Raw genomic sequence first — 12,699 nt, 5'->3', positions numbered from 1 at the left:
TTTAAATACATCTCTAAATCAGTTAGGTGTTCCTTAGTAGGGATGGGTACTTTTATAAGCACTGACGAAGTCCCCGATTGCAGCCTACACACCAGCTCAAGCACTTGGTGGGGAAACAAGTAGTTAAGCACTCAGAGCTGACTCAGCCGGACTTCCTCTAGGTAATGTTGCAATTTTTCATGACAACAAGCAGGAAGGCGCTCAAAAGTACAGTGAAGCCCAACTTTTCAAAATGCGCTAGCTCGATGCTAAATTACATTGGATTTGCCGTATGCATGCTGCCAATTAGCATTTGCGATTTTACATGGCAATTTCAGCACCTCCAAATTTTGTAAAAAGAAACCAAAAATATTTCACAAAAAAAAACTGCAACTAAGATGCACATTGCAATCAAACAGCTGGTGTGTAATAAATACAATACTTACAGTTTAAACACTTTGTAAGGGTCAACAAAAGAAAATACTGGCACACTCCTGCCATCTAACACGGAATTCAACTGGATGCGAAGTCTACTATACACAGTAATAGAGTACAGTACAGCACTTGCTTAAGAGACACGTAAGTGTAAAAAAACAAGATTACAACTGGACAGCACAGCTCAGTGTTAACACATTTGAACGCACACAAAAGTACCAAAAATTGGTACCGTTATCCATTCCCAGATACCGGAAATTGGTACCATATCAATTCAAATGCAAAAGGTACCCATCCGTTGTACTTAGCCTGATAGACGTTGAAGACCCCGGATTTAAGGAATATGATTCATTCCAAATAACTTCACACTTGGACCATGTTTCTGTATTAAATATTAAATATATACTTAAAAGAAACAACTGAGAAATGCCGTTGCCACAGCCTCCGAACAGTTTGTTCTTTCCTAAGTACCAAGCCAGTCAATCTTCAGCTTTTACTGCTTTGAACACTATGAATGCTGGACTCGTGTTTCAAGTAAAAACTGTTGTATCATGAAACAGCCTTCAGAGAATGAGCGATCGGTCTGTTCTGCAACAACAGGTACAGACAGACCGTGCCTCTAGGGATCCTTTTTGTACAAGATGCACTGAGTCGCGGTAGTAAGTGCCTTTGTGCATGCAGGATGATGGTAATAATAAAAGTGTTTTTCGAACACTGCGTCCAAATTGTTAAGACCCAGATCCTCTAGCACCTGCTCATCAAACAGGGGGCTCATCACAGACGGTGTTACGTAACCAGAGGTGCAATAACTCACAGTCAGAGAACACAGTCTCCCGCACTCCTTGGAAAACGTGATTGGCCGTCTTGTCTTGGAGACGACTGGCAGTACCATTCTATTCTTAGATCTGTGAGGGGAAGGGGTTTTATTTTAGTACAGGAATATTCTTTTTCACAGTCTTATGTAAAGGCTGCAGCTTGCATATAGGATAGTTGAATGGCATGGAGGTTCCACTTGTAGCACAGCAGTGGGAGATGCTGCTTTGGTTACATAATGATCTCATTCCAGACAGCAGTAGTTTGCAGGCTGGGTACAATGCCCACAAATGCATCAGAATCAATGAAGCATCTCTCCCTGAGGATGCACAGCTCTGGCATCTTCTTTAAGGTCGTAATTCTATGTTTCTGAAAGGGTTTCAAAAGAAACCGTAGTCCATGCTGAGTTTATTATCAACACACTAAACAATAGGGAACATAATATAACTGCACTTGCACAATTCAACATGCTTGTCAAGGAGTAGGAAGAAGCAAAGCTAACTAACATGTTACAAGAAAACTGGGCATAAATCATTAATTAGAATTGGATAATAGATTGTTGATTAAAGAACACTGTCTAATATGAAGTCCACTACTTGGCTGCAACCAACAAAGGCACTGTCATACAAGCAACACAGGGAATTAAAAAAGTATCATAACAGAAACTTAACTATCTTTTTTTGGAGCGAAATGATCGTACAGACCCAATTTGACGTCGCTCAGGACTGTGTGCTACAGCAAAAATGATACAAGACTGTATAGTACAGCATATAAAAAGCAGTTTTAGCTTTTAATAAACTACCAGTACTGTTAAAAAATAGCTGCAATTGACAGACAGCGCTCGCACATGGCTGCATGTTTTGAAGGGCTTGTATTATCCTTCAATACTGTTTAGGATTTTTGGAATTATTGATCGTACAGAGGGTGAAATTATTGTTATTGTCTGGCACCGCTGTATAAGAAATGTAACTTGACTATAGCACAATCCTTCTAGATGACACATGTTTTTAGAACATTAAATTCTTAAAAAAAAGAAAAACCTCTACATTTCTGAAGGGAATTAAAACATTTGTAACTTATTCAAAATGTTTTATTCTTATTGTTAATTTAGACCAGGGGTGTTAAAGCTTTTTCCCAGCAAGGGCTGCAAACAGAAAAATTGAAGGATGTGGGGAACACTTTAATATATGTTGTACATTAAAGATACAAAACCCAATACAATGTAACTCATGTGCAAAACTATCTGAACAAAACATCCACATGTTAGCTTTGACAAAGTAACGTTGTGTAATATCTAATCTAACCCCCGTTAGATAATGAATTTCTTATTATTTCGCCAAATAAAACCTTTTGAAGGGCATCAGCACAATTGCAAACTTACTATATGTTAAAAGAAATGTGTACACATTCATCATATTATATATGTATATACAGTATATATACTGTATGTACAGTCGTGATCATAAGTTTACATACACTTGCTGGTCACAAAAAACCTTCAAATGTGACCAAATCTGCTGGGTCAAAAGTATACATACAGGAATCTTAATATTTGGTTACATGTCCCTTGGCAAGTTTCACTGCAATAAGGCGCTTTTGGTAGCCATCCACAAGCTTCTGGTTGGAATTTTTGACCACTCCTCTTGACAAAATTGGTGCAGTTCAGCTAAATGTGTTGGTTTTCTGACATGGACTTGTTTTTCTCAGCATTGTCCACACATATAAGTCAGGACTTTGGAAAGGCCATTCTAAAACCTTAATTCTAGTTTGATTTCTACTCCAAACATATTGCTGGGTATTGTGGCCAAACAGCTCAATTTTTGTTTCATCTGACATCACATGGAAAAAGATAAGACCTTTTGGAGGAAAGTTCTGTGGTCAGATGAAACAAAAATTGAGGCCTTTAATCCCAGGAACACCAAACCTACCATCAAGCATGGTGGTGGTAGTATTATGCTTTGGGCCTGTTTTGCTGCCAGTGGAACAGGTGCTTTACAGAGAGTAAATGGGACAATGAAAAAGGAGGATTACATCCAAATTCTTCAGGACAACCTAAAATCATCAGTGCTTCACTCACTCTATCACAAAAAAATAAGAGTTGTAGAAATTATTGGAAACTCAAGATAGCCATGACATTATGTTCTTTACAAGTGTATGTAAACTTTTGATCGCGACTGTATATACAGTATATATATGAATGTATACTATATGTATATTTATGTATATATATATATCGTTACTCTGTATGCAGTCCAGCCAAATTCTTTAAGTCCAATGCGGCACCCCAGTCAAAAAGTTTGGACACCCTGCTGTAGAATGTGTTGCGGGCCAAAAACAAAACGAGCTACAGGCAGTAAAAGGCCATTAGGCTGCACTTTGGACAGCCATGATTTAGAGTAATATATGCTCTACTTACATTGCCTTGATGACAACTTTGTTTTTATTGTTGAGGTCCTTCTTAGGACTTAAATGGGACCTGTGACGATTGTTGTCGATTTTATAAATATTGTTACAATGTTGGATACTCGGTAGAACAACGCCAAAGCATCAAATCAAAAGGTTCATACATTTGGGCGTAAACTTGCCCAGTTTTGGATGCCTACGCCCACCGTGTTTTGCAGTCGAGCTACGTTGTAACGTCACCGTTAGGTGGACATACCTGTAGTTATCTGGATGTTAAGTAAAGCTATGAGCTGGGAGAGGAGGAGCTTTGTATTGATCAAAGAGTGCAGGGTTCTTCTGGTGTTATTTTAGAATGTACTCGTGTTTAGAGACTACTTCTGTCCCTCAATGTCCCTGACTAAAGAGGCTGAAGTGAGCATAATGTCACACTTGCTTCACACTGTTGCTCTAGTTGGACTTTCTCTTTTAAAAGACGCCACTGTTCTCTTAATATTTTCACATTTTATAGATGGCTGTCCGTGCGGGTTTATCTGCAATATACCTGTATAAATACAAATCATGTACAGATCGCAGACATAATGATAACATGCTGCTTCTTGGTCTTTCTGTTTCCCCTTTCCCTTCTATTTTCCCCTCTCGAAGTTGAGTTAGAAACAGATTATGTCTGATTGTGTGCTCAAAGAACATGTTTTTCCTTTCCATAATGTTGATTAATAGCATTCCAGGTTGGTTTGCCATTGTTAGCACATCTTCATTATTTTTTCTATCTTTCCAGGATACTTTTAATATTCTACATATACACCACATCTGAAATGATTCCAGTCTTTTTGCAATTGATTTAGTTATTGTCCAAATGTCAGATCCATATAATAAAGTAAAGGTTATGTAGCACTTAAATATTGTGAATCTTCGTTGTAATGCTCTTTTCCTTGATGTTAAAACTGAGCACATATTCCAGAATGCCCTTTTAGCTACGGCTATTCTACATTTAATTAATTTCTCACATTAACCCTCCATTCATATGGTCTGTCCTAAAGACTTAAATTCTTCAACTGATAGTGTACAAATACAAGTAAACACAAATCAAATGGGTTTTTTCTCTCCCTCATACCAGTAACCCAAAAAAATTATATTTAAAATAAAATAAAAATAATAAACTACGGAAAAAAAACATGCATCAGTCAAATAAGTACTAGGAAATATTGACATGAAGCCACAGACAACTGCACTCCTGAATGTCCCCAACCCGGTGCAGCGATACACAAGATCAGACAAAAGGCTCATCAATTATCTACCTTTCAATTACTTTTACTTGTCAATTACTTTTTAATTGGGGTTACATTTGAAATCAGTCTCTTACATATTTTAGGAAACCACCCCATACTTCCTGAAACTTTACAAAACAACCGTTCAATGTCAGCCTAATTCTCTTTAATTTAAGGAAATTTAAAAAAACTCTACTCCAGCGGGTGCGGCAGGAAGGCCCTGCAGCAATCCAATTTAGGCAAGGCAAGGCAACTTTATTCGTATAGCGCTTTTCATACACAAGGCAGACTCAAAGTGCTTCACAGACAACAAAGTGAAATGAAAGAAAATAAAAGCAAAATTAAAATGCAGACAATAAAAATAAAAACAGTGCGGACGTTAAAAGTTAAAAGATTTTTTTTTTTTAATAATTTTTATTATTTACTTACTTTACTTTATTTAATTATTTGTATTTGTTATTTTTAATTTAATTTGTATTTCATTTTATTATTATTATTTTATTTTTTTTAAATTATTGTTATTTTTGTTTAATCTTATTATTTATTTGTGTGTGGCGTCGCGCGGGTCTCGCTTCCTGTTGGGTGGGGTCCGTGCCCGTGTGGCCCGACCTTGCGCTGTGGGGTCTCTGTTGGCGACTTGATGTGGTGGCGGCGCGGCGCCCGTGTCTGGTCTGGATACTGTGTCTCGGTTGTTTGGGCGGTGGTGTGTTTGTGCGGGTTTGGGTCGGGTTGGTGGGGTCTTTTGGTGGGGGGGGGGGGGGGGGGTGTCTCTTGTTTGCGTGTTGGCGTTTGGGTTTGCTGGCGGGCTGGCGCTGGCTGGTCTCCGTGATCCTGTTGGCGTGTGGTTGCCGGTCGCGTTTTTTTTTTGATCGCTTTGATTTGATTGGGTGGTGCTGGCTGTCTGGGGGTGTTGTGGCTGCTGTCTCTGCTGCCGTTTGTTTGTGGTGTGGGCGCCCGTGGCTGCTGGGTCTGGTGCAGGGGGGTGGCTGATGTTGTGACTGGTGGCAGCGCGCGCGCGTGGTGGTTGTCGGGGCTGACAAACTGTGTATATGTATGTGTGTGTGTGTATGTATGTATATATATGTGTATGTGTACATGTGTATGTTTATGTGTATGTATATATATGTATGTATATTTCTGGGGGTACGTTCTGGGCCTGCCTGTCGGGTGGGGGTCGGCGCCTCAGGCTACTGCATCCGGACTGCGTGTCTGGAGCTCCTGGGTCCCGCCGTCCATCCCTTCCGGGTGCCCGTCTTGGTTGGGGCCTGCTGGGTCTGGTCCCTGCGTCTACTGTGGTGGCTTGGTGCTGCAGGGTATTCCGAGGTGCTGCGAGTCGGCCAGTTGTTGGGGTAGCGACCTTGTGTGTCAGCATGTCTGTGATCTTCTTTTAATTCTTTTTTTTAAATTTTTTTTTTTAATAAATAGATTTAATTATTTATTTATTTTTTTCCTTTTTTAATATATTGTATTAATATTATTATTATTATTATTATGTATTTATTTATTTTATTTATTTATTCCCGTACCTCAGGGGGGGACTCGGCGGGGCGGTTGCTGGTTGTTCCATCTCCATCGTTGGGGTCCCTGCGGGTGGGGTGGGTGGTTCCTGTGGCCCCGTGCTGGGTGGTCCTGTGGCGGCCGGCTTGGGTGGGGTGGCCGTGGGCTGGCCTCGCTCTCCGGGGGTGGGGGGGGGGGGGGGGGGGTGTCGTGGGGGCCCTGTTGCCGGTGGGGCGGGGGCGGTCTTCCCGTCCGGTTGCGGGGGGTCTCCGGGCCCCTCGGGCGGGGCGTCCCGCCTTTCTGTCCGTGTGGGGTGTGGTCTCTCGCTGGCTTGGGGTCTGGCTGCCCCCTGTTTTTCTCGTGCCTTGTCCTCTGCCGGGTGCGTCTGTCTGCGGCCTGCTGCTGGCCCTTGTGGGCGGCACGGTGGGCCAGGCTCTGGGGTTCCTGTCGTTGTCCGGCTTGGCTGCGTGGGGGCGGTGGCCCCTGGTTCCCTGGGCACCACACCTACTGTTTGTGGGATGGGTTCTCGGGGAGGCTGGGGCCGTACTCTGGCTCCCGCACACACTGGGAGTCAAATGTATTGTACATGCAAATTCACATATACTCACACACATACATACAGAAATACATAGGTACCTACGCTCCCACATACATATACAAATAAATACAGTACATATTTACACACTCAAAGTTCGTACATCCACACGCACATTCATTATACAAACATACTGTATACACATACTGTACATATACATTCACTGTAAAAACATACATATACACATACTGTACATATACATTCACTGTACAAACACACACACACATATACTGTACATATAAATTCACTGTACAAACACACATATACACATACTGTACATATACATTCGCTGTACACACATATACACATTCTGTACATATACATTCACTGTACAAGCACACGTACACATACTGTACATATACAAGTACATATGCACACATACACTCATGCACATAATCACGTTTCATCAAACATATATTAACGTTGTTGCCCTAGGGTAAACTGGGTATAACACATGGCACACTGAAAAAGCTTAACCTATTGTTACTATAACAATCTACAAGGTTAATGTAGGTTGCTTCTCTTTCTTCCCCTCCATTTTTCTGCATTCTTTCGTATCTCAAGTTATCATTACGTATATGTATTGTTGCATTTGAACAATTGTATTGTTGATAATAAAGGTAAAGTACTGGTATTGTTTATTATCAATAGCACTATTTCTATTGGTATTCATATTGCTCCATTTTTAGTGTAATAATGCTCATTGTCATTTCTGTATTTTTTTTTAAATTTTCGCTAACTGCTTATTTGCTATTACTTTTACCATCATATTTGTACATGTCGTATTTGCTGTTGTTGCTCTGTTGTTGTGTTTGCTGTTGTTGTTTTTGTCTCTCTGTCTAATCCCCCTCTTGTCCCCACAATTCCCCCCTCTGTCTTCCTTTTTCTCTCTTTCTATCCCCTCCTGCTCCGGCCCGGCTGCACCAAATGATAATATAAATACATTTAATAAAGTCAAAATACAAGTCAGGCAACAAGAGAAGTATCCTACACTTCTCTTTTGTAAAGTAAATCTGAACAGCCGATATGGGCATCTACATCTGCTATATGATTTGCCCGAGAAGCTGGGCAGGACATTATAAAAAAAAAAAAAAAATAAATAAAAAAAGTTAAAAGATTTAGCTGAAAGCTAAAGTGAACATAAAAGTCTTCAGTTGAGGAGAGTCTGACATCTTCAGGAAGTTTATTCCAGCTATTTGTTGCATAGTGACTGAATGATGTTCTCCCTTGATTTGAGTTTACTCTGGGAACCGCTAACAGATTGGTCTCAGAAGATCTTAGTGATCTAGAGGGCTTATATAGTGGGAGCATATCAGTGATATACTTCGGCCCTAGACCATGTAGTGATTTATATGTGAGCAGGAGGATTTTGAAATCAATTCTCTGATGTACAGGGAGCCAATGTAAGGATTTAAGAATTGGTGTAATGTGCTCACATTTTTTGGTCTTTGTTAGAACTCTAGCAGCAGCGTTCTGAACAAGCTGTAGCTGCCTGACAGTTTTTTTTCGGAAGACCTGCAAGGAGACCATTACAATAGTCTAGCCTACTGGTAATAAAGGCATGTACAAGTTTTTCTAAGTCTTGAGCTGACATGAGCCCTCTAAGTCTTGTTACATTTTTGAGGTGATAGTAGGCCGATTTTGTTACTGATTTGATGTGACTGTCGAAATGTAAATCAGAATCTAAAATAACCCCAAGATTTCTGGCTTTATTTGAGGTTTTCAGGGACAGTGATTGAAGGTGTTTGACGACTTTAAACCTTTCTTTTTTAGCACCAAAAACAATGATCTCAGTTTTATCTTCATTTAGTTGTAGGAAATTTTGGCACATCCAGTGTTTGACTTGCTCAATGCACTGGCACAGAAGATCTATGGGGCGATAGTCATTTGGTGATAGCGCTACATAGATTTGGGTGTCATCGGAACAGCAATGATGGTCAATGTTATTATTTTGCATGATTTGTCCTAGTGGGAGCATATAGATGTTAAATAAAGTCGGCCCCAAGATTGAACCTTGGGGGACTCCACACGTTACGTTGGTTGGTTCTGATACAAAGTCACCAATGGAAACAAAATAGTTCCTATCTTGTAGATATTTTTAGAACAATGAGTCTTGTATCCAACAAAGTAGTAAATGCTACCAAGTCCTTTTTGGATTTGCTAAGAGACGATGACAGAGGGGAAACAGTGTAGATTTGTAAACAATACTTTCTGATACTTGTAGAGGTGCTGGGATGTGGTTTCAATTGTAATCTGGGAACGCCTACACAAACGAACATCAGTACGCAGAAAGTAAATTATAAATGTGACTGGGGAGCAAATCTATGCAAAATGTACACCAAAACATTATCTAGACCAGGGATTCTCAAACTGTGGTACGTGTTCCACTACTAGTACGTGGGCTCCAGCTAGTGGTATGCCAAAGAATCAATTAAATATTGAAACAAAGTGTTACTGTTCAAACTGTGTGTAATGTTACAGTGGCCAAAATATCAAATATACTTGTTAAATACAAACGCTGCCTTGTTTTTAATGAATACTTAGGCCTACTACACTACTGTATTTTAATGTTGGTCATTATGGTGGTACTTGTAGAGTGTGTTTTCTGAGGTGGTACTTGGGTGAAAAAAGGTTGATAACCACTGATCGAGACCACAAGGAAGTGTTTTAAATGTAGATTAAAATCATCATTAAATTAAAAACAGTTAATTATTATATAAATGGCTACACAAGTATTCATCGCCTAGTGTTGGCACACACAATTATTTTTGGCAAGGAAACACTGGCAAAATATACCCGACAATCAGTTATTGTAGTTAAAATGCTAACTTTTCTTGGGTATTCACGGTGAATGACAAAACAATCACATAAATCTCTGGATTTTCCCTCACACACCCTTTCTACTTTCTCCTGCTGCTTATTCTTATCCGTGCTTTAATATCAATGCCTACTGCTACAGTTACTGCACATCCAGCAGAAAATGTCGTATGGCACGTGATCATACTGTGTCTATACACTGGGTCTGTTGACGGATGACCTTTCTATTTTTAGAGATTCACCTTATTCACGATTGTGCTGCAGCCGCACTTACTAGATTTTCTTCTAATCTTAGCCTGGGCTTTGTTCAATAATGCATCTCACTGTGCACTACCAATCAAATGTGCCGGTGAGTTATACAGTATACACAGAAATAATAGGGGCGGGAGTACATTTGAAAAGGCATAAAGCATACAGAAGACACAAAGGAATAGACAGCTCGCAGTAGGATTCAATACAGCTACAGTATGTACTAATGACAAACTACAAATAATTTATTTTAAAAGCACATTTGTTCTGCACTGGAGCTCAGATTTTCTTAATGTTGTGTCCAGATGCTATATTTAGCTATATAATCAGTGTATGTGCTTGAGTTGAGCACGTTATAATTAGATATGCATGAGAGAAAATTGCCGCGACCCCGAAGGGAATAAGCGGTAGAAATGGATGGATGGATGAGAGAAAATTGTATGTCTGTGATATTAACAGCGCCCGTTTTTATTAGGACTACACACAATGGCAACAAAAAGGGAATGCTGTTTCTAAAAATAGCACCACGTCAGCAGCATGGTGTGTAACAGAGAAATCCCCACAACTGTGTTGTTAGGCAGAAATAAGCATCTTTGTGAGGTGGCAATGGTCTCGGAGACAGTGTATGGTTGCTTGGCAACAGTTACAAAGACAATGGTTCCTGTTATTGTTGAGGCTGTTGAAAGTGTTTATATATATATATATATATATATATATATATATATATATATATATATATATATATATATATATATATATATATATATATATATATATATATATATATCAAAGGTGGAAGCAGAGGGACCAAAGGCACTCTAAGGTTGATTTTACAGACTTTTCCCTCCACCTGATGGCATTCAACTGTGCTGTGAAATGTTATATTCCCAGAAGTAAGGCACAGTTTCCACTCCCAATACATTACAAGGAAAATGTTAGATCGTTTTTGTGTGTTTTTTTATTTCTTGGAAACCACAAGTCAAGATCAAGTAAATCCTTGTGCTATTTTTGGACGGCGAGTCAACCGTGTGCTAATGAACACAGGCTGTTTGCTACAGCGATGTGCATTCATGACATAATGTGCCAGAACACTTCCATTCAGCTTTCTCTATTCTGTCACAGCAGGAATACTTCTCTTTTAACAATACCTGTATAATGTACTTGTACACTCTATGCTGATTGGTTGAAATAAATATTATATATAAAAGTATGTAAAGGCCTGAATCACATATTCAATCATTTGATGTGCAACTCCATGGTCATATACTCCTCTTTTACACAAAGAGCCCATAAATTGGCGCATCAGATAAATAACTTTTTTTGTTTTGTTTGTTTTTAGAATGAGTGAGCATCAGCCCTGCACACATCAGCCTCAAACCAGCAACCTCTTTCCACTGATTGTGGTCAGTCTTGTGCAAAATTCCGAATTTGGAATTACAAATCTCCAGGATGTTTATTTGGAATTACAGGAAATGGATTTAAATTCATTGTTTTTCAAAAATTCTTTAAAGCCAAGTAAGAGCAATATTTGGTCATGTTTAACAAAAGTTTTGGTAATAATAACAATTATTTATACTAAAATCAAATAATTTATACTAACATTTAACTAAAATTCATTTTGAATAGTTGGATAAAGTAAAGCGTTTTGGGAAATAATGTGTTTTCCCACCATTTTCCATAGTTTAGTTTTATACATTACCTACAAAGGTGGCTAAAATGCTAACATGAAGATAGCGCCAGATAATATCATGGTTTTATACCTATGAAATAGACATACAATTTAACAGTTAGCATGCTAACCAAATCTAAACAGAAAATTCCCATTATTTTAATACCTGGATAAAATAAAACATTCTAGTAAATGAAGTGTTTTCTAACCATAGTTTGAATGTAACGCGAGATATGGACTTGTAGTTTTATACCTACAAGATTGGCCAACATGTTAACATGACAACTAACACAAATTCCTACCATTATGAATACTTGGATAAAGTAATGAATTCTGGAAAATAAAGTTGTTTTACATCATTTTCCATAGGGACGGGGCTCTGTTAGTAGAGCGGCCGTGCTAGCAAACTAAGAGTTTCTGGTTCGATCACTGGCTTCCGCCATCCTAGTCACGTTTGTTGTGTCCTTAAGCAAGACACTTCACCCTTGCTCCTGAAGGGTCATAGTTAGAGCCTTGCATGGCAGCTCCCGCCATCAGTGTGTGAATGTATGTGTGTGAGTTGGTGAATGTGGAAATAGTTTCAAAGCTCTTTGAGTACCTTGGAGGTAAAAAAAAAAGAAAAAAAAAGCGCTATTTAGTACAACCTATTTACAAATGAAAGTACTTTTAGTTTTATACATACAAAGCTGTCTGAAATGGTAACAAGATACCACCAGGTACTGTAACAATATAATGGACTTTTAGTTGCATGGATCAATAAAGTTTGTCTAAGTCTACCTATAAAAATGTGCTAAAATGCATGTTACTAAGATTAAACACAAATTACCGCTATTTTGGGTAAAATAAAGGATTCTGGGAGATGAGAAGAACATTTTCCATAGTTTGAAAGTACAGTAGGGAAGGGATTCATATGGTCCCATCTCTGGGTGGATCTTGCATGAGAGGAAGGTGGGGGTTTAATCATTTTGCAATGCTGT

At 39.1% G+C, this 12,699-nt stretch overlaps 1 protein-coding gene and 1 long non-coding RNA gene across 5 annotated transcripts in view; one reads left to right on the top strand and one right to left on the bottom strand.

The window, feature by feature from the left end:
- phactr3a (phosphatase and actin regulator 3a) overlaps window positions 1–12,699 on the top strand; it is an 85,487-nt gene that overhangs the window by 68,828 nt on the left and 3,960 nt on the right. The window lies entirely within an intron of this gene.
- The window catches only part of LOC133654217 (uncharacterized), a 60,259-nt gene that overhangs the window by 46,400 nt on the left and 1,160 nt on the right, over window positions 1–12,699 (bottom strand). The gene's annotated exons all lie outside the window — the stretch shown is intronic.

This window comes from Entelurus aequoreus, linkage group LG07 (genome assembly GCF_033978785.1).
Source record: "Entelurus aequoreus isolate RoL-2023_Sb linkage group LG07, RoL_Eaeq_v1.1, whole genome shotgun sequence".
In the NCBI taxonomy this organism is placed as follows: domain Eukaryota; kingdom Metazoa; phylum Chordata; class Actinopteri; order Syngnathiformes; family Syngnathidae; genus Entelurus; species Entelurus aequoreus.
Note: the sequence above shows the minus strand (reverse complement) of the source record. Positions and strands in the feature narration are given on the sequence as shown.